The 23,441-nt window shown below is 44.5% G+C and overlaps 1 protein-coding gene across 1 annotated transcript in view; it reads right to left on the bottom strand.

Annotated features, from left to right (window-relative positions):
• Window positions 1-7,694, bottom strand: part of MPP5 (membrane palmitoylated protein 5) — a 129,115-nt gene extending 121,421 nt beyond the window's left edge. Inside the window, exon 1 of the mRNA XM_024198589.2 lies at window positions 7,636-7,694. The gene's annotated coding sequence lies outside the window, so the exon portion shown is untranslated. The remainder of the gene's footprint in view (window positions 1-7,635) is intronic.
• Window positions 7,695-23,441: the final 15,747 nt, after the last annotated feature.

Below are 23,441 nucleotides of genomic sequence, written 5' to 3'. Positions count from 1 at the left end.
GCCGTACTCCTTCCTAGACAGTCTCTTCCCATTCTGTATGTGTGGAACTGATTTTTTCTTCCTAAGTGGAGCACTTTGCATTTGTCTTTGTTAAACTTCATCCTGTTTAACTCAGACCATTTCTCCAATTTGTCCAGATCATTTTGAATTATGACCCTGTCCTCCAAAGCAGTTGCAATCCCTCCCAGTTTGGTATCATCCGCAAACTTAATAAGCGTACTTTCTATGCCAATATCTAAGTCGTTAATGAAGATATTGAACAGAGCCGGTCCCAAAACAGACCCCTGCGGAACCCCACTCGTTATGCCTTTCCAGCAGGATTGGGAACCATTAATAACTCTCTGAGTACGGTTATCCAGCCAGTTATGCACCCACCTTATAGTAGCCCCATCTAAATTGTATTTGCCTAGTTTGTCGATAAGAATATCATGCGAGACCGTATCAAATGCCTTACTAAAGTCTAGGTATACCACATCCACAGCTTCTCCCTTATCCACAAGCCTCCTTATCCTATCGAAGAAAGCTATCAGATTGGTTTGACATGATTTGTTCTTTACAAATCCATGCTGGCTGTTCCCTATCACCTTACCACCTTCCAAGTGTTTGCAGATGATTTCCTTAATTACTTGCTCCATTATCTTCCCTGGCACAGAAGTTAAACTAACTGGTCTGTAGTTTCCTGGGTTGTTTTTATTTCCCTTTTTATAGATGGGCACTATATTTGCCCTTTTCCAGTCTTCTGGAATCTCTCCCGTCTCCCATGATTTTCCAAAGATAATAGCTAGAGGCTCAGATACCTCCTCTATTAGCTCCTTGAGTATTCTAGGATGCATTTCATCAGGCCCTGGTGACTTGCAGGCATCTAACTTTTCTAAGTGATTTTTAACTTGTTCTTTTTTTATTTTATCTGCTAAACCTACCCCCTTCCCATTAGCATTCACTATGTTAGGCATTCCTTCAGACTTCGCTGTGAAGACCGAAACAAAGAAGTCATTAAGCATCTCTGCCATTTTTATCCATTTACCTCTGTCTTCAATAATTCTTTCCTTCCAAATTTGTTATAAAGACTTCCATACTACTGAGGTCAGATCAGTGGGTCTGTAGTTGCCCAGATCACTTCCCACCCTTTCTTAAATACAGGTACTATGTTTACTGTTCCTCAGCTATATGGTACCGCACTTGCTCTGATAGCAAGGATTTTTAATAAATCTATCAGACTTGCAAGTTCATGTACTAGTTCAATCAGTATTCTGGATGGAGATTATCCAGTCCCTCAGACTTCAGTTCTTTAAGTTTTGCTTCCACAATGGATGTGATAATTACCATTTCTGTACACTCATTCCCATTACCCATCCTACCTTTGCCCCTGTGTTCCATTAGCATCCTTACTGAAAACTGAGGCAAAGAATTCATTTAGTTTTGGGGTCATACCTAGATTATCCCAAATCTCTATCCTGCCCGCTTACCATAGTATCCTTATTTTTCTTGTTCTCTTTATTTATAAGGTTTAAGTTAAGTTCCCTGTAAGCAGCCTAGTTAGTGCCGCAGAGGTGCTCAGGGAATCCGCCTTGTGGGGACATACTGTGGCCAGTGGAGGGGTGCCCTTCCCCAAGTCCCAACTTGGCTGCAGGAGGGGCGCCTATCCTGTGGCCCCAGCCCTGGAGCTGCTGCAGCGGAGAGGCACCTCTCCCCCCCAGCCCAAGTTCTGCTGTGGGGAGAGAGAGCTGGGGGGAGTCCTCTCTCCCTGCCGTAGCCCCGGAGCACCCTCCTGCACCTCAAACCCCTCATCCCCAGCCCTACCCCAGAGCCCTCACCCCCTGCATCCCAACCCTCTGCCCCAGCCCTGAGCCCCTCATGCCCGGCCCCACCCCAGAGCCTGCAGCCCCAGCCAGAGTCCTCACCCCAACCCTCTGCCCCAGCCCCTCATCCCCAGCTTCACACCAGCTGGAGCCCTCACCCCTGCACCCCAACACTCTGCCCCAGCCCTGAGCCCCCTCCCTCATGCTGAACCCCTTGGCCCCACCACATGAATTTTGTTAATGCACCAATATGGAGGTGATGTGTCACACATTACCTCCATATTGGTGCACATAACAAAATTCATTCTGCACATGTGTGGGAAAAATTAGAGGGAACACTGGGCTTAAGAACCTTATTTGTTTTAAAATTTCCTTTCCAAGATCTAACAGCTTGACTTTTGACAATTCTCACTTTATGACCTCCAAGATGTAGCTTTCTCTACTGATCAATCCCTTCTTTCCATTCCTTGTATGCTCTCTGCTTATTCCCAATATCCTTTTTGAGGTGATTATTCATCCAATTTGATCTGGAGCCCTCTCCTACAAGATTTCCCCCCCTGGCTTAGGGTACAAATTCCAGATAGCTTTCGTACCTTGGATTTACAGAAACGTCAAGCCTCCTCTGCATTTCCCTGAGCTCCAGTGCAGTCGACTTCATTACCTAGTTCCTTTAATTTTTCAAAGTCTACACTTCTGAAATTAAAAATCTCAGTTTATTGAAGCGTTTTGATTATTATTCCATTCAATTTAAACTGTATCAATTCATGATCACTCAATCCAAGATTATTTTCTACAACTAGGTCTTCTATAACGTCTTCACTACTTACCAAAAGCAAATCTAAAATAGCATCACTTCCTGGTGGTTCAGTGACTAATTGGTGAAGAAATCTATTCTTGTTACATCCAGGAATAACTCAGCCTTACAATTATCTGTAGCATTTATTCTCCAATTATATCTGGTAAATTAATGTCTTCCATAATGACTATTTTCAATATTCTTTATCTTTCTAGTAATATTACAGAGATCTCTATCCATATCCAAAACCAAATCTGGAGGCCTACAGCAAACACCTAACACTCTCCAACAGAACCTCTTTTATAATTCTTACCCAAAGTGATTTTGACCGAGACTGTTTTAGCCAATCACTTCTTATTTCTTTACAGTTTACCACATTATTGATGTACAAATGTTACCCCACCATTTTTACCTTTATTTCTTTCTCTCTTCGAAAGCTCATACCCTTCAATATCTGTATTCCAGCCATAACAGCAACATGGTGGATAGCAGTGATCCTTACAATACCCAGTTCCACATCCCGCATCAGTAGTTCTAAAGTTACTCACATTATAACTTTTAGCACTTTATCTGGCTCGATCAATAGATTATTGACATACATGAGCATCAATTTAAAAATTAACATTTTTAGATGTTTGCATATCTATTCCCCCACAAAACACTATTAACTTTAGTTAAGGCTGATAGATTCTATATCCCACCACTGCAGTTTGTAAAAAACAAGGAAATAACCAGTGAAGTCATCAACAAACCATCTTTGCTTTCCTTCCACCTCCCAGAATCCTCCCTTTCCTGACGATTTCAATTATTTCTACATGAAGATTATCAAATTTATAAGTCACTAGTATAGATCACTCATTCATATAATTTCTCCTGAACACTGCAGAAAGACATTTTACATCTAACATGCCTTCCACACACACGCCAGTACAAAACCACATACAAAACTACATATAATGAAATTTATGAAAGACAGGTGGTCCCTAAATCAATTAATCAACATAAGCATGGTGAGAATCCATGGCTGAATGTTGGTGTATTTTCCTGTGCGCTCTCTCTCTAAGAATGTGTTTTTAGTTATGGCTTAAAAGAAGTATTCCTAAGTGAAACATGCATAAAAAAATAAATACTGAGTATAAATAAATAAGAATGTTCAAAAGAGTATTGACTGAAGCCTCTTGTATTACGGATCATTTTTATATTTAATTTCCATTGCAGAATTACAGTCTTACCATCTCAAGAACGACAAAAACTGGACATTTTTAAAGAAGTTTGTAATTTGTATTACAGTAAATATACATAGGAAGAATTTAACATCAAGCTTCACTTCTTGTACTTCAGTGGAAATCAAACCTGAAGCTCCAGGTGGCTATCTAATGGTTCCAAATAGGAAAGTTTGCATATTTAGAAGTTTAGTTGGTCTAGTTTGTAACGAGATGTTAAGAAATTGTAACTGGAATTTTCTCTATTAGATTGCAAGCTATCCAAAGCAAGACTATTTTCCTGTGTGTGGATAACACCCATCACTTTGCGGGTGCTGCCAGACCACAAATACAAGTCTTCTTTAGATAGACAACATGAAGATTAAAGACCCTGATCCAAATCCTAATGCAGTTAATAGGGAGTTTTTCCACTGACTTCAACTGAAGTTGAATTGGCTCTAAGGAGTCAATACAGAGTTATTAATACCCACATATTGAATATATCACTATCTAGAAGAAAGGGATACTAAAAGGCACATATTACCATGGTATCTAAGCATACCTGCTAGAGAAGAAAGATCCTGAAGAAATTAATGGCAAAGAACATTAGAGATATATCTACAGACACCTTAACAGTCATTTGTATACTTGACAAATTTACAGTGATCAAAAGCTATGCATACTAAAGAGTAGAATTTCAGAAAGAAAAACATTTCATATTTTGAGAATCAGAGTAGTAATGTGAGCTGTAGCAGCGATGTCCATACAGGAATAAACATGTCTATTGGTTAAAGAGGAAACTGGATATTAGGATTCTGTTTTTGTTTACAACTCTGCTTCAGAATTTAGGCCTGGTCTACACACAGAAGTAGCGCCAACATAGCTACATCACACCACACAACATAAAATTGATTTTTATTGAACAAAACCTTAAATATTTTGAATACATAAATTTCTCTTATCAAAAGATGTTTCATGTTTACACCTAAAATATTTATTAAACAGAGGGATTAACTGTTGTTAATGAATTAAACTGATTATTTCAGGTAAGCCTGGGAAAATTTTTAAATATGCCTAAGTGAAAGTTACTAGAGCTTAAGTTCCTATTGCCTAAGTTTCTTGACAATGAGACAGTCTCCTAAGTTATTTTGGGTGAGCTACTGTGCCATATTTATGAAGCTTGACCTCAGAAGTTAAAATAAGGAGGAAAACATCTTTCTTTATACAGAAAAGCAGCCTTTAACTCAAAGTTTCTGATAAAGGCTCATGGATTTAACACATTTTTATTCAAATGTTTTAAGAGATAATAAATTTAGGCCTTTACATATTTTGCATTAAATTCAGATTTCATTTTAAAAATGAAAAATTATAATTTAACAATTGAAAAATCCAATTTAAATTAAAAAATTTTTTAAAATCATTGATATTTATCCACCTTGATTTCAGGTGCACAGCATGATACACCTTAAAGAGGTGCGGCAGACCCACCCTCTGAAAAATCAGACCCCCTATAAGGTGTCTGAAGTTGCATACACTACAATTGAGGCACTGAAAAATTACTAGTCACTTTTGAAAACCTTGATTGATGTTGCCATTGCAGGAGTAACCAAGATGTAATAGCATCATCACTGGAAATTCATTTATCAAATAGTAGAACTGTACATAAATTAACTATGAAGGATTGCCGTTATCACACTGAAAGCATTTTCATTTCTAAACGTAAAAAGATTGCCATGTCCAAGTCTCTATGTAATGCTTCTCAAGAAGCAGGCCAATAAGAACGGTGTTCCAGGAAGATATTATTTTACTATTTTGAAAAAAAGATTTTCCAATTGGATCAGCTACCTGCGAGATACATCTGATCATCAGAGTTCAGGACAAATTCACACCAAAGACGCTACAGTGTGTAACCAAGACCAAACATTAGACTGACCTACCTACATTGCTCAGGACTGTGAAAAATGTCAAGCCCTGTGCGATGTAGTAAGGTAGACCTAACCACCAGCGTAGACACTGCTAGGTCCACAGAAGAATTCTTCCATCAACCTAGCTACAATCAACAGACTATGGTCAACAGCAGCAGAGCTGCAGCACCGTAGCTGTGCCATTGTAGTATAGACATACCGTAATCAAGACCACTAAGAACACGCAGTTGCAATGCATTCATGAAGATCTTTGACTACAACGCAGACTCTTATCATTCCAGAAGTGCTTTCTTTACAAGGCTCTAAACAAAAGATTGCCTAGGACAAAGTTACATAACAAGGCAATAAACACGGAAGCATGCTTTTATTTCAGAGTTCAAATTAAAAGATAAATGCACTCAAAACATGTTGGTTTTAACAGCAAGATCCTCAAGATTTTGATTAAATATCTTCAGTGGCCCTACAACAAACTTGATTTTTAAACTACAGATTCTTTTATTTCTTGTGCATTTAGAAGAACTTAAGGGTTTACCTATAATCTTTGCTTAATTCTATGCCTCTGCAACAACTTGAAAAATTCATATAAATATGCACAAAACATTGTCAGTGGGACTGGTTCAGCAATCAGAAAATACATTTAGAGACAAACTGCTCATCACTTGGATAATATTTTTAAACAGAACATTATAGAAGTCCCCCATTTCAAGGGCACCATTAGATATGAAATCCAACATTTGCTTCTATCACAGCTTTAACTCACACTTTGAAACAGACATTTTAATGTCCCGTTTTAAAATTAAATTGGATTTTACAATTCCTCTCATATCCCTTACATTTTTTGTTTTTATAACCAGTCTTTCCTATTTTTCCTATTTTGTTTGAGTGAAAACCCACACAAACGGAAACTAACTAGACAAAAAATACAAAATACCCCAAATAAAACTGAACAGTGTCATCCCTCACGCCAATCTCTTTCAGCTACAGTAATTTTAATAATTTTGTAAAAAAAAACAAACAAAAAAAATCCGTATACCCAAGACAGTGAGGACACTTTGTAAGAGATTGTTTTGGGTAGATCTTTTACGTAGGGTCAGCTTTCTAATAAAATCAGCAAGATATATCTTATCACGCTTTTTAAAGTAAGCTCTCTGGGACAGGGACTGTCTTCCTTGTTGCTTGTGTATACACTGCCTACCCAATTCCTCGATTAGAGTTCCTAAACATAACCGTAACACTCATCTGTGTATTTTATTGAATATTTAATCAATAGTCTGACCAATACCTATTACCTATTGTGGAACGCTGAGTGTGTTGGTTTCCAAGCCACTTTAACTTAATCCTGCAAAGCCCCATAAATCACTACAGGGCAATCTCTTTACAGGAACATCATTTCCAAACACTGGCTTGCCAATAGATGGTTAAGAAGAGTAGGATTAAGTGCAGTCCATTATTAAAATAAATATATTCAAAAAGTAAAAGATAACACTCAACAGGAGTCCTTATTAATACAACTTTAAGGCCCAAACTTGCAACATTTGCACAAGCGAGTAAGCCCCATGTAGGATCATGTGGACAAAAGCTGCAGGATCGGGGATCCCTAGTTCGGACAGGAGGGGGACGGATACACAAACTGCAAGGCCGCCACCCCATAAACACACCCACACACTCCCGACAGCACAGACCCGGGCGGGGAGCGGGTCACGCCGCGGGGACCCTGCCAGACAAAGTTCACGCGGAAGGGGGAGGTGGGAAAGCAAAGTCCGCACCGCGCCTGCCTGTTTCCCTCCCCCGGGAAGCCAGAGGCGCAGCAGGAGCTGCGGCCAGAGCGCCCCAAGGAACTCGCCGCACCCCGCCCCGGCCTCCCTCACCCGGGGAGTCGATCACACGGGGGGGAGGGGAAGGGGCGGACTCACCTTCCTACTCCTGCCGCCGCTCCCGCCGCTCCCTCCTCCTCGGCACTGACACGCACGGCCCGGAGACACCGGAGACAGCCCCGGCTCGCTCACCCCACGGAGCTGCGCAGCCGCTACGGCCACAGACCAGGAGACAAACACCTCACACCGCGGCGCCCGCTCCGCCTCCCAGCGGTGGCCCCGCCCCAACGGCCGCACGCACGCACGCGCTCCACCCGCCTGCACCGCCGCACGTCCTCATTGGCTGGAGGGCGGTAGTTTGGGGTGCGCACGCCCCGCTCGCTGCCTGTGCCGGGCTGCCCGCCGGTGGAGCGGCTGACGGACGCGTGCTCGCTGCGCAGGGGGAATGGGGGAGAAGTGGGGGAATGACGAGGACGAAGGGACATGGGGAATGAGGGGCTCCCTTGCTGTCCCCCGCCCATAGTTATGGCCCCTCTGGACCGTCTCTTCCCTACCCTGCTCATCTCTCATGACCAGCCAAGGCTCCCACTCACCGGGACGGCAGTTCCCTCAAAACGCCCTTGTCTTGGCTAAGCGCCGCTCCCGCCCTACTCTCGTAGCGTCTGAGCCCTTCTCTTCAACCATCAGCTTCTTCAGGCTGGACTGGCCACCGGTTAGATCCTCCTCTGCGCTGCCCCTCACTCCCGTTGCAACTACCTCCCTTACGCCTCTGCTGCTCTCAGTCCCGCTCCTGCCTGTATCCTGATCAGTGGCACTGGAGTCAGAGGGCCAGAGTAACCACAAGCTACCTTTCACAGCTGATTCTGAGAGACTGTTGCACAAGGCTGTTTTCGGGCTCAGAACTCGTTAGCATTTTTGGCACAGACGCAGACCCCATCATGGTTGTAAAACAGTCCCGCCCAAGCACTGATTGGACAAAAGATGAAAGCACTAATACCAGTTAGGAGAGACCTTTGGCAGCCAGAAGGATGGGGATACTCCCAAGAGGAGATGGTCATCAGTCAGAGAAAGCAGGCATTAGATTATAGGGCAGCCTAGGACCTACCAGCTTTGCAGATAGGCACTACTTTGAAGATCCAGCTATTAGACCCCAGAAGGAAGGGACTAACAGAGTTGTGAGGGATGCAGTGGCACCCAGGTCATACAAGTCGTTATGCAAGAGGGACAAGTGATTCATAAAAACAGGAGACACTTATGAGCCAGTAGACATAACACCCAGAACAGAAACAGAACCATCCAGAGGCCAGCCTCATAGGGAGGAAGAAGACTCCATTAAAAGATAGTTTGCTACAGTCAGAGATAAGTGACAGGGAGTCAGAGATCGGTCACTCTTGGTATGGTCACCTGTTGAGAACAGATTATCTCAAAGACTGCATAAACAGTGAAGACAAGACTCCAACTTGGCTATGTGCAGCAATTTCTGGCTAAAAGGACACAGGGTAAGTGTCTGGGCATCAATTATTTGTTTTTAATGTTTATATTAAAATATTTGCAAAAGAGAAAAGATGTATCATGATCAATAGAACTGGAGTCAGAGGGCCCATGTTCTCTGGAGAGACTGTTCTTTGTAGACACAGTACCAGGGCCAGGTAGCCACTGAGCCACACAGACAAAGCAGTCCACAGGGTTAAATCCATGTGTTCAGTTTAACATACATTCAGCTTCACTCTTTGCTAATGAAACACTCCTCTTTTCTCCTCCACTAACTATTGGAAAATTTCACTCCACTTTCAATGAAGGGATGAGTGTCTAAACAAGATGTGGGACTCCAGGGTCACATTATTTTATAGTCTTCATATTTTGAAGGGCAGGATAGTGATTAGGTACGAGGTGGTGGAGTAGAGGGTGGCTAAGGACACAATGTCAGCAAGTGTTTCTTGGACCACCAAAAAGTCAGCAAACAGCTGCCTCTTTAAATCTTTTTCCATCTGCTTCAGGTTCACCAAATGTTTCATGTAGTTTGTCATATAGGTGTCCAGCCACTTTTTATCCTCTTGCCTATACTTACCCTGTCTGCCCATATTTTCTTTGTATCTCTTTTTTCTGAAACCTATATACTCCATTGCTCTTTCAAATTCAAACAGATCCTCTTTGGTTTTTCTTTTCTTGGCATGTAAACTGCCCAGCTAATCCTCCATTACTGTGGACCATGCCAAGCAGTGTGGTTGTCTTTCCACAGAAGCATTAAAAAGCTCTAGTTTCTAGCCTTTTTACATTGCAAATGTTGTGTGCCTTTTAAGGCTCCCCTCCCCTTTTGTATTCCATTTTTTGTGCAGCCATGTGTTATAGCTGTATGCCAAACCAAGCATATCCACTCTGATTAGTAACAGGGGTCCATGTATCAAATGAATGAGATGGGAAAGACCCTTGGGGAATAATGGAATCCAAATTCAGGCAGACTGCAGAACTATTATGCCTTCTGTAGAGGCATAGAGGGGGGGGGAGTGGCAGAGTGAGGGTGATCAGTTATGGCAGAATAGAAAGAGAGATGGATACTTCTGCTGGCCTTGTGTGACCTAGATCCACGATTTTATGAGCACTAATGGAAGCGATCATAAGAATCCACAAATTACTTCCTCAAACCCTGATGCTTGCATGAAAGTGGCACAATGGCTAACTGGATGCTTTTAGCAATAAAATGCTGCTTACTGGATGCAGAAACTCCATCCTCCTTTGAGTTGTCCTCATCCAGCTTGATCACCAGCTCTGTATCCAAGATTTACACAGAGAAGTCCTATGAGCCCACAAGCTCTCAGTTCAGGCTTCTGTTTTGTGTAGTTCTCCTAGATGGCAGAGACCTTCCTCTCCTTCATGGGCAATCTTGGTGCCTGGGTTTGCTTGCTGTCCAAGAGCAGGTTCAGCTGATTGGAGGGACACTTCTTCAGTATCTTGTACAACTTTTCATTGAGAAGACAAATGTAGACACCAGCCTTCGACTTTGTTTCTGTCTGTTGCCTTCTTATAATTATATTTGAGGGTTTTGATCCTCTGCCAGTACGAGTTGGCAGACCAGGTTAATGCTGAGATCTCTAAGTCTCCAGAATGTCTGGTTGAAGACCTGTTTGTTTCTTTGGTAACCATCCAGCTCCTTCTGGATCTCAGCCTTGCTCCATAACGCTAAGAAAGCATTAATGTTGGCCTTTAGCCAGCTAGCAGCACATTCATAAGATGCTTGGCTGAGACATACTTTTTAGTTAAATTATCCAAAAGATGAAAAAGTTTTATCAGCAGAAGAAGGTGTCCCCTACATAAATGTTTCACAGCAGAGCATAGTGTTAGCAACATTATTTGTATAGGTAGGTGGGTCATAGGCAAGTCAGCCCCTAGATAGTGTAGTGCAAAAAGATGACCAGAGAGGCTACTTCTGCAATGAGCTACTTCTGCAGGATATATCTAGGCAGCAGTGAGAAGACTATTTGAACTTACTGTATTAGCATGGTAGGAAACTTGACCACACTGGCATTAAAATAACTGAGGCAGGAATGACTGGGACTCAGTTGTGCTTTAGTTTCCGCAAAAAAAGTAGTCTGGAACATTTAACTCCATTAGTAATTGATCAAAGTTCTTTTGTGTAAGAATTCAAGGTGTATATCAGTCTATATAGGAAGAAAAAATGTACTTTATCTATTGTAAACGTGTCCATAGACATCCAGGAGGCAATGCAGCTACAATATTTGAATCAAGTGCTGCCTGTGGACACAGGACAGAATTGCACCTGAAACAGGATGGCTGGTGATGGCATTGCACCACTGGAGTGTGTGCCAATGCAATTATACAAGTTTAATTAGCATTGGTATAATTCTATTGTGTCAACAAGGCCCTTGGAATCTGTTGGAAAAGAATTGATTGCCTAGCATTTCATAGACATATATTGTGATACATATATGCTTTAGCATGATCCCATCAACTCCAGTTACAATATGTAGTCATAGGACATTTCCCTTCTGATCTATAAGGGACAAATACAAGGATGTAAAATCCTTCATTATCTTACAAACACTACATTGTAGCTATTAGTTTTAAAATATCTTCCTATTTGAAATTAGAGAAATTAATCAAAGGTATATATTTTTTCTTCCTGGTACCACAATACATATTGTCTAGTGATTAAAATACATTCTCCATAATAAATTGTTAAAAATTTCCAGTTATATTTTCTTTTGTTCCCTTCAAACTGGTAAACATATTAACCCTCTTTGTAGCACTTTTTCAAGCCCTTATTTTGATTATTGCAGCCTTTTGCTGGCCTTGTTTACTGAAGCCAGACTGTGCAGGTCAATTCAAATTGCTACTGTTACAATAACAACAAGGAGTCTGCTGGCACCTTAAAGACAAACAGATTTATTTGGGCATAAGCTTTCGTGGGTAAAAACCTCACTTCTTCAGATGCAACTGTTACAATAATCTTCCCAGCCTGCGGTTCTGACCAGATTACCCCACTGTTTGGTTCCCTTCATTGGCTCTCCCTTCTCCACATCAAATACAATCTTCTCATCCTTATGGTTGTGTCCCTATCTGCTTTATTATTGTCACTTGTCACCTCCAACACTCTGCCAGCAATACCAGACTTTACCATCCATTTATCTGCTTCTGCTTCGAGCACCTATGTGCATCCTTCCATGCTGCCGCTTATATATACAAAATGCCCTCCCTGAAAAATCCATTACCTTAGTCATTACCTTACCTTTCTCCTTCACATCCTTTCTTAAAACAGATTTCTATTCTGGTGCCTACTAAACACTGCCAGCTGCTAATGACTAAGGAAGTGTCAAGCTGAGATTTCTGCTACTGATCTGCTTATTTGTCTCCATGAACAAAACAAAAATATATACCTACAAATTGTGCATACAGCTAACCTATGCAAAAACATATATTCTTTTTACTGTTACCCCATCCTCATTTTCTGTGCCTCTATTTTTTGTTTGTTTGTTTGTTTCAGCCACCCATCTGTTAACACCCATCTTAAACTAAGGCAGGAATTCTGAGTTACACTAAGACCCCTTTAAACCTTTCTGGCAGTGTAAAGTGGCCTAAAAGTTGATGTAAATTACACATTGTATATTTACACGTTTTAAGTATTCTTTACACTGTCAGACCAGTGTAAGAATCAAGCTCTCAGATTGTAAAGTCATTGGGGCAGGGGCTGTCTTTTATTAAATGTCTGTACAAAGTCTAATGCAAGGGGGCGTCAACCAGAATAGGGTCTCTAAGCCAGTGGTGGGCAACCTGTAGCCCACGGGCCACATGCGGCCCATCAGGGTAATCTGATTGCGGGCCGCGAGATATTTTGCTGACATTGACCGTCCACAGGCACAGCCCCCCGCAGTTTCCAGTGGCTGCGGTTCGCCGTTCCCGGCCAATGGGAGATGCAGGCCACAGGGACATGCTGGCTGCCGCTTCCCGCAGCTCCCATTGTCCGGGAACGGCAAACCGCAGCCACTGGGAGCTGCAGGGGGCCGTGCCTATGGATGGTCAATGTCAGCAAAATGTCTCGTGGCCCACAATCAGATTACCCTGATGGGCCGCATACGGGTTGCAGGTTGCTCACCACTGCTGTAGGCACTATTGTCATACAAATTGTCACAGTTCAGGGCAACTCCATCTGTATTTCCCCTCACTGGTTCAGCAAGGGCACCCACTCTCAGATTCCAGCTCCCCAGCCATTGTCTTTCTAGGTGGAGATCTGTATCTCTCTCCCTTTTGAGTGGGGTATTCCCAGGCTTCACAGTTCCCTGCCTTCACTGTGTATTTCTCAGCACAAAAAGGTTGCCCAAGGACATCTGTTTGCTTTCTTTTCAGAGACTAATAATTATTATTGTTATAACAGAGGGAATGTTACCACACAGCACTTCCTGTGCAAGCCTAATTTATTCTTAAAGTGTGGTTTCCCATGGTTCCCCAATAGGTCAGTTGCTTCAATTCTGGATAGAGGTTCCCCACCTTCCTTCTGGGAATATTACAAGCAGCCATTCTTCAGATAAAAGGGAGAAATATGTCAGGGCTGCTTCCCTGTGCAGTGGTTCTCAACCATGCATGCTTTTAACAGAATAAGAGTCGGGACAGGGAGAGTCTTCAAACCTCCTTCATAGAGAAATTTCTGTCTCTGCCCCACCTCCCCTGAGGTCGGGACCTGGGGACTCCAGTGGCCTCACCTCTGCTTCTTTGAGGGTAGGGGAAGGAGTATTGATCCCTCATCCCACTGGGGTAGCCTTTTGTTCCTCACATACTAAGTTAAGGTGAGCAGAATTCCCTTTCCCACCTGGCTCAGAATCTGTGAGTGTCATCTCTCAAGTAGCTGTCCCTCTACTTGGGCATTTCCCACTCAGGGGTGTGCTATAGATATGGCAGAGCACCACAGCTGCTTAAATGGCCCTACTTTTGGCTGTAGACACTGCCAACACCATGCTCTTTTCTGCTTTGGTTTCCCTTCTAATGGTTGGCAGATAGCTTACGGGCTTTAGGACCCAGCAAATTCTCTGTCAAGTCAAAACAGCAAGGAGTACTTGTGGCACCTTAGAGACTAACACATTTATCTGGGCATAAGCTTTTGTGGGCTAAAACCCACTTCCTCAGATGCATGGAGTGGAAAAAAAAGTAGGCAGGTATATATACACAGTACATGAAAAGATGGGAGTTGCCTTACCAAGTGGGGGGTCAGTGCTAATGAGACAATTCAATTAAAGTGGAAGTGGGCTATTCTCAATAGTAGAATACCAAGGGAGGAAAAATCACTTTTGTAGTGGTAATGAGGCCAATGTAACCAGGGTGGCCCATTTCAAACAATTGACAAGAAAGTGTGAGTTACATTAGGGGGAAATTAGTATGGGGAAATTAGTTTTTGTAGTGACCCATACACTCCCAGTCTTTATTCAGGCCTAATTTGATGATGTCCAGTTTGCAAATTAATTCCAGTTCTGCAGTTTCTCGTTGAAGTCTGTTTTTGAAGTTTTTTTGTTGAAGAATTGCCACTTTTAAGTCTGTTATTGAGTGTCCAGGGAGACTGAAGTGTTCTCCAACTGGTTTTTGAATGTTATAATTCTTGACATCTCATTTGTGTCCATTTATTCTTTTGCGTAGAGCCTGTCCAGTTTGGCCAATGTACATGTGCCAGCAATGCCCCTCTGCCTACTTTTTTTTTCCACTCCGTGCATCTGAGGAAGTGGATTTTAGTCCACAAAAGCTTATGCCCAGATAAATGTGTTAGTCTCTAAGGTGCCACAAGTACTCCTCGTTGTTTTTGCTGTTACAGACTAACACGGCTACCACTCTGAAATCTGTCAAGTCAGTAGGTCCTGTCCTTTCTCCAGAAACGTAGGCTATCTGACCCCTCTCTTGCCTCAGGTATTTATCTGCATATACTGTGGATGTAACGGGATTCCTCTTGGAGTCTGACCAGGGAATGTGCCCCCCGCCCCAGCTATTCTATTTGCATTTTGATTGACACCATGCCTTGCCAGTCTGAAGCCACCTGATGATGGCTGATCCAGCCCTTCTATATTCAAAGCCATACATTTTTCCATAAGCAAAGAATATGAACTATAAACTGACAACACACCCAGGGCCGGTGCAACCACTAGGCAAACTAGGCAGCCGCACACAGCCCCCGCTCTAATTCTTCTCCAATCGGCGCCGCAAGCCTGGGAGGGGAGGAGAATTAGAGTGGCGCCGGCGTGCTCAGTGGAGGAGGCGGAGCGGAGGTGAGCTGGGGCAGGCTCCCCGGGCGGGGTTAGCTTCCGTGGGGGGGCTCCCCGGGCGGGGTTAGCTGCCGTGGAGGGGGGCTCCCCAGGCAGGGTTAGCTGCAGAGGGGGGTAGCTGCTGCGGGGGGGGGGTCCTCCCCGGGCAGGGGAGGGGGTGGCGGGCTGGGTTAGCTGCCGCAGCGGGTGGGATTAAGTGCCGCAGGGGGGCTCCTCTGGTATGGGGGGTGCGGGATGCGGGGTTAGCTGGGTGGCACAAGGTGGAAGTTTCGCCTAGAGCGCGAAGCTTCCTTGCACTGGCCCTGAACACACCTACAACCAGCACCCATCCCTTCCAGGGTCTGTATAGAAATCTGTGCTGTATGTAGATCAAAGGCTTTTACACCAGGAACCTTAATTGTCATTTCACACCCTGGGAACATTTGTTGGGGTTTCATGATGTGGCTTAACTATGGTCTTAGAAGTCCCCATAGCTCTCCAGCCAATAAATGTCTCCCCATTAACCACCAATCTTCTGCTCCCACTGGCAATGTGATATATCTTTACCCAGGAGGGTGCAGCATGACATATACACAATGGTATGGGCTGTGAATGGTACAGCATGAGCATTATGTGCCATTGGCAAACTGACTGTGTGACTCTCTCCCTCCTGACTGTTGAGTCACAGAGTTAACTTTATGAGTTTGGAGTGCAACTGGCCTTTCCAGCACTGCACTAGGACTCAGTGGGCATCAGGCAAAGTGACCTCACTGGCTACATATGGCTCACCTCTTCTCCCCACTCATCCAAGGGCTCCTGAGAGGTGGTTTCCCTCCCCACTTAGTGTGGGTCTCAGCTTGGGCCTGATCCCTGTCCTCTGATCCCAATCCCTCCTTATTAGATTTCCTATCAAACCCAGGCTGACTATCTACATATTGGTGTGCCATTTCCCAGCTATGATTACATTTCTGGGCTTTTTTTCCTGTTACCCATGGTTTGAGGTCAGGGTGGCAGAGTTCGTAGAATTGTTCTCTATCCATTAACTCATAGGCCTCTTTGACCATGGTAACCCCCCAATCAGTTCCCAGGTTCCTTACATAACCCCTGAGTTGAAACCTCAGCATAGGCCATGACTCCTTTTTTTCTGAACTCCCTGAAATCTTCTCTTATATACTTCAGGGATTAGCTTAAATGTTTGTGTAAGTGGGGGAATAGGCCCGCTATTGTGGAGAACTTTCCTGGCTTCTACACTACCCCGGTGAAATGGGATAGCAAAATGATCTGAGTTCTTGCTCCCACTTCCTTTACCCGTAGGCCTGCCTGACCTTGAGGGCTCCCCTTCCACTCTTCTGTGTGGCAGAGTCCTTGTTACCCCGACAAGGCTGGGTCAAGGATTCCTGGGGGTCTCAACCCCCAATCTTGGGGTCACTTAAGGCAAGGGCTAGGGTGTCCCCACTCCGGGGTGCTCTCTCCGCAGTGGACGCTGCCCTGACCCACTGATCATTACATACAGTTCAAAGCAAATACAATTTATTAAACAGCAATCAATTTTTAAAAAAGAAGAAAAAAAAAGAGAAAGGTTAAAGGAAAACATATAACCCTGCTTTGTGGCATGGGAACATCACAAACAGCCATCTCTGGAATGTAGGGGGAAGTTCACAGTCTGTTCCTCACATGTCCCAGGCCTCCTTCTCTCGGACACTTGCTCTGGTGGTGGTCACATGCCTTCAGGCTCTAGATGGCAGGATCCTTCTTACCAGTGTCAGCTCCCCAGTCGGGGTTACGATCCCACTCCAAGTCTAGCCTGCAAGGCCTCTTGGCTGGGGGTGTCTCCCTGCGCTAGGCCTGCTGCCCAGGGTCTCCCCTCGCTCTCTCCAGCTGCTCACCACACCCAGCTCCGGACTGCTCCAGCTCCACTCTGCCTCAGCACTGCTGCTCTGCCTACAGCCCCCTGGGCTACTTTTACTCCCCTCTGGCTCTGGTTGCTGCAGTTCTCCTCCCAGCACAGGTCTGCTCTCTGGGCTGCTTCTGTGGCTTTTGTTGCTGCAGCTCTGCTCCCAGCATGGATCTACTCCCTGGGCTGCTTCTCAGGTTCTCTCTGGCCAGCACAGCTCTGCTCCCCAGCTCAGCTCAGGCTCCTCCTCTCTCCTTAGCTCGGCCCCACTCTGTCTGACCCAGGCAATTCCAACTGACACGGGGGACGGAACCCCCCTGGCCTCCTGATTCCCTCATTAGCCTGCCCTCCCTGTCAATCAGGCTGACCTGGAACATTGGCCTCTCCCCATTGCCCCTGGGGACTGTCAGTCTCAGGGGCCTGATTTCCCATTGACCCTTCCCCTTTCTTTTGCTACTGGGAGCTAGTCAACCAAAAAAACCACACTGAGTTTTAGTAAGGGGCCAACAGTCCCCTTAAATTTGCAACAAAACTTGGTTACAATCATCATAATCTTTAAAGTCTTCACTTTCCATAAGGGGAAAATGTCCAAGGCCTTTGTCCCAGACAGTGGTGGAGCCAGGTACCTTACCACATCCTCTTTTCCCGCTTTATTAAAATCACATCCTATTTTAGAAGCATGTAGGAACACATCCATGTATCTCTACACCAGTGGTTCTCAACCAGGAGTCCAGGGCCCCCTGGGGGGCCGCGAGCAGGTTTCAGGGGGTCCGCCAAGCATGGCCAGTATAAAACTCACTAGGGCCTAGGGTAGAAAGCCGAAGCCCCGCTGTGCAGGACTGCAGCCTGGGGCCCCGAACCCCAACACTTGGGGCTGAAGCTGAAGCCTGAGCAACTTAGCTTCGCGGTGCCTCCTGTGGTGTGGTGCGGTGCGGTGCCCTGGCTAACTGCCCTGCTTGCTATACCTTAACGCCGGCCCTGGCTTTTATATGGAGAAAAACAGTTGTTGTGGCACAGGTGAGCCATGGAGTTTTTATAGCATGTTGGGTGGGCCTCAGAAAGAAAAAGGTTGAGAACCCCTGGTCTACACCAACAACTGGGACAGCTAGCTGGGGACTAGCTCCACCTTCCGGACTATGGTTCTGCTGGTGCAGTCTCTCCATCACGAGCTGATACTGATGCTCAGTGTCCCATCCCCTCCATCTGCCCCCTAGTGCTGCCACTGGTTTTCCTTCTCTTCTCTCTTGTACTGATAGTGCCTTTCCTGAGCTGCTCTCTGCTGGATTTCCAGATGCATTCTGTCCCTCTCCAGCTGCAGCTTCTCCTTCTCCAGCTGTTGAACTGTTCACCACTCCTGTTGCATTAGTGTGCTTGGTCTGGACAGAACATAGTTACTGCCCCTGTCAGCCTCATCCCTCTAGGGCATTGGCTTCAAGAGCGTTGCTGAACCCTTTGCCAGCAGGCTGGAGGTTCTCTGTGAGCCTGAACTGTCATTCCACTACTGGTCATTAGACTATAGTAAATTTACTAGCTACGATTTTGTTCTATCCTCTGGGCTGATCTGCCTTTCTCTGCATAGTTCACCCAGCTGATTTTTCTTCAGCTGTTCATAATTAATTTTTCCCTGCCCTTTTTTCACTGTCCATTTCCCAAAAAGGCTATTGAGACTTTTTTTTTTCCGTTTTTGAGCATTTAAATGAGTGGATCCCAAGGAAATGCCATTAGTGCTCTGGGGAATATAGTTCACTGGTATACTGAAGAACACAGTACTGTCCATCAGGTAGCTACCAATATTTATCTTTGATAAATACATTTGTATGGAAATCTGAAAGGGATCCTTTGGCTCTTAGTAAATTGCCAATATAGTCTTTAATGTCTCTTAATCCAGTCGACCCTAATCTACACAAAAGGGAAACATGTCTGCAAAACCATTGCATGACTAGATAAAGAATTTTCTGTGAAACTGCTGCCCTCTAGAGAGGGAATGAAAAATTACAGAATGATTAAATTTCAGAGTGATAGCCGTGTTAGTAAAAAGAACAGGAGTACTTGTGGCACCTTAGAGACTAACAAATTTATTAGAGCATGTTAGTCTCTAAGGTGCCACAAGTACTCCTGTTCTTTTTGCGGATACAGACTAACACGGCTGCTACTCTGAAACCAGCCGTGTTAGTCTGTATCAGCAAAAAGAATGAGGAGTACTTCTGGCACCTTAGAGACTAACAAATTTAAGCCTAAGCTTTCATGGGCTAAAACCCACTTCAACAGATGCATGCAGTGGAAAATACAGTGGGAAGATATATATACACAGAGAACAAGAAAAAATGGGCATTGCCAGACTAACTATAACGAGAGTACTCAGTTGAGGTGGGCTATTATCACCAGGAGAAAAAAAACTTTTGTAGTGATAATCAGGATGGCCCATTTCCAACAGTTGACAAGAAGGTGTGAGTAACAGTAGGGGGGGAAATTAGCATGGGGAAATAGGTTTTACTTTGTGTAATGACCCATCCACTCCCAGTCTTTATTCAAGCCTAATTTAATGGTGTTCAGTTTGCAAATTAATTCCAATTCTGCAGTTTCTCGTTGGACTCTGTTTTTGAAGTTTTTTTGTTGGAGTATTGCAACTTTGAGGTCTGTAATTGAGTGACCAGGGAGACTGAAGTGCTCTCCGACTGGTTTTTGAATGTTATAATTCTTGACGTCTGATTTGTGTCCATTTATTCTTTTGCGTAGAGACTGTCCAGTTTGGCCAATGTACATGGCAGAGGGACAATGCTGGCACATGATAGCATATATCACATTGGTAGATGTGCAGGTGAACGATCCTGATAGTGTGGCTGATATGATTAGGTCCTATGATGGTGTCACCTGAATAGATATGTGGACAGAGTTGGCCATGGGCTTTGTTGCAAGGATAGGTTCCTGGGTTAGTGTTTTTGTTCAGTGATGTGTGGTTGCTGGTGAGTATTTGCTTCAGGTTTGGGGGCTGTCTGTAAGCAAGGACTGGCCTGTCTCTCAAGATCTGTGAGAATGATGGATCATCCTTGTAGATCCTTGATGATGCGCTGGAGAGGTTTTAGTTGGGGGCTGAAGGTGACGGCTAGTGGCGTTCTGTTACTTTCTTTGTTGGGCCTGTCCTGTAGTAGGTGACTTCTGGGTACTCTTCTGGCTCTGTCAATCTGTTTCTTCACTTCAGCAGGTGGGTATTGTAGTTGTAAGAATGCTTGATAGAGATCTTGTAGGTGTTTGTCTCTGTCTGAGGGGTTGGAGCAAATGCGGTTGCATCTTAGAGTGTGGCTGTACACAATGGATTGTGTGGTGTGGTCTGAATGAAAGCTGGAGGCATGTAGATAAGTATAGTGGTCAGTAGGTTTCCGGTATAGGGTGGTGTTTATGTGACCATCACTTATTAGCACTGTAGTGTCCAGGAAGTGGATCTCTTGTGTGGACTGGTCCAGGCTAAGGTTGATGGTGGGATGGAAATTGTTGAAATCATGGTGGAATTCCTCAAGAGCTTCTTTTCCATGGGTCCAGATGATGAAGATGTCATCAATGTAGCGCAAGTAGAGTAGGGGCGTTAGGGGACGAGAGCTGAGGAAGCATTGTTGTAAGTCAGCCATAAAAATGTTGGCATACTGTGGGGCCATGCGGGTACCCATAGCAGTTCCGCTGACTTGAAGGTATACATTGTCCCCAAATGTGAAATAGTTGTGGGTGAGGACAAAGTCACAAAGTTCAGTCACCAGGTTTGCTGTGACATTATTGGGGATACTGTTGCGGACGACTTGTAGTCCATCTTTGTGTGGAATGTTGGTGTAGAGGGCTTCTACATCCATAGTGGCCAGGATGGTGTTTTCTGGAAGATCACCAATGGATTGTAGTTTCCTCAGGAAGTCAGTAGTGTCTCGAAGATAGCTAGGAGTGCTGGTAGCATAGGGCCTGAGGAGAGAGTCTACATAGCCAGACAATCCTGCTGTCAGGGTGCCAATGCCTGAGATGATGGGAAGTCCAGGATTTCCAGGTTTATGGATCTTGGGTAGCAGATAGAATACCCCTGGTCGGGATTCTAGGGGTGTGTCTGTGCAGATTTGTTCTTGTGCTTTTTCAGGGAGTTTCTTGAGCAGATGATGTAGTTTCTTTTGGTAACCCTCAGTGGGATCAGAGGGTAAAGGTCTGTAGAATGTATGATTCCTTTAAAATGATTATAGCGAGGGTTAATCCCAGGACACAGTTTAATCTGTAGAGGCCCTCATGATGGAGGAGAAACAGGACCCAAGTCCTCTAAACAGTACTATCCTCCTACATGTGTTGAGAGTGTAACAGAATTGTCATTTTCTAGACTTGTGGAATTTGGGAATGGGCTCATGACACATGGCAGAATGGGTATACTGGGACACCCAGAATCACAATGGAGATGCTGGCAATGTCAATATTGTTTGGTGCAGGATTAATTCCCATCTGTCTGCCCCATTAGCCTCTTCACCTTTATCTCTAAACTCTTTATCTCTAAACTCACTGAATCATGCAATCTGCAACAGATGCACTTTCTCCTCCAACTTCATCTTCGATCCTTTCCAATCTGGCTTCAGCCCTCTCATCTGCTGGCATTGCTTTCACTAAGGTTTCTAATTACTTCCTTCTCACCATATCACAAGGTCTCTATTTCACCTGCCCCCCCCTCAACCTTTCTGCTGCTTCTGACAATGTCCATCATCATCATCTTCTTCTTTTTCTCATTTTCACTGGGTTTTTGAGATTGTTCTCTCCTTGTCTTTCTTTTATCTCTGACCACTCAGTTAGGATCTTTGTAGGTGGGTCCTTCTCCCACTATCCTTGGGGCTTCCCTGGGGCTCTGTTCTTGGCCCTTTGATATTGGCCATTTGCACCCCATCTTTGGGCAATCTCACCTAATTGTTATCTTAAACTAAGTATGAACAAAAGTGAACTTCTGATCTTCCATCTGACTTTTCTCTACATCCTCCCTTCTCTGTCACTGGTGACAACACCAGCATCATCCCCTTAACTCTCAGATTAAGAGCCTCAGCTATTTTTTTTACTCCTGCTTTTCCTTTGCCCCCCACATCTCAAAGCCATGTTCAAATTCTGTAATTTTTTTCTTACTCAACAGCAAATGATAGGATTGGAGTATGGTTTGGAGATGTGTGGGCCAAAGGAGAGAAAGGAGTCCAAAATAACTCCTAAATTAAGGGGCATCTCTGACTTCCCTTGCTCTCCTGGACCCAGCCACAGTTCTCAGAGGCACACTTTCTGGTTGCCCATACCAGGCCTGTAAACAAACACTCTCTTTGAACCACTCATGGTGAAAAGTTCTTCCCATTATCCTTGGATATGTTGTGCAGTGCACAGCACACCCCTCTAACATGAATGGCATTGGGCATACTGGCATCCTAAGAGATTTGTGGCAGCATCGTCTTGCTTTCAGTTGGCCAAATGCACATACCACCACTGTCCTCCTTTTTTCAGGTGCTCTGAAATCAGGTTATGGCTTCATGAGACAGGGTCATTGAGAATCAACTTAAGTCCCCTATAACAACAAGTGGGCACAAACACCCCTTTGATATCCATATTATTGGGAGAGAATCCCTCCTCCTCGAAATAGGTAAACACCAGATTTCTGGAGTACCCTGACATCATGCACCCTGTCAACACAGGCCACATTGATGTTTATGAACTTCCTGCAATGATTAGCCCAGGCTTGTATAATGAGCTAGTAGCATTTTTCTGGTTGTCATATTCATATGCATCTTGAAAGGAGCAAACAACAGGCACGTATTAATCATTGATAGCCCCAGCACTGTTCAGGAACCCTTTTCTCTCAAAACCAGCTACTATTTCAGGAACATTAACAAATTTCAACACCCATGGGCAAACCACATCTATAACTGCCTTGCAAATCCTTGTCACCACAGCACCAACAGTTGACTTGCTAACACCACACTGGCTAGACTGTGAGCTCCTCAGGGCACCTATCCCTTCTTGAATGCCTGGAAAGTCCAAATGAACTAAAAAAATAAAGTCTCGTCTGCTCAGACTCCAGCTGGACTCATCCTCTTCTCCCTGGGGGGCCTCTCTCTTCCTGCTCACTGAGCAGTTGGAGGAGATGCAGGGCCTACCATGCCTTCTTTGCTGTCTCGCTTCTCTTTGCTTCAGCCCCTGGCTCCCATTCACGTGCCTCACTCTCCTTGAGCCAGGGTCCCCAGCCCTCCTTTTTCAGAGCTTGGGTCAGTCCAGTCTCTCCCATGAAATCAGAAGCT

This window comes from Terrapene carolina, unplaced genomic scaffold (genome assembly GCF_002925995.2).
Source record: "Terrapene carolina triunguis isolate 2854851 unplaced genomic scaffold, T_m_triunguis-2.0 Scaffold96, whole genome shotgun sequence".
In the NCBI taxonomy this organism is placed as follows: Eukaryota; Metazoa; Chordata; order Testudines; family Emydidae; genus Terrapene; species Terrapene triunguis.
Note: the sequence above shows the minus strand (reverse complement) of the source record. Positions and strands in the feature narration are given on the sequence as shown.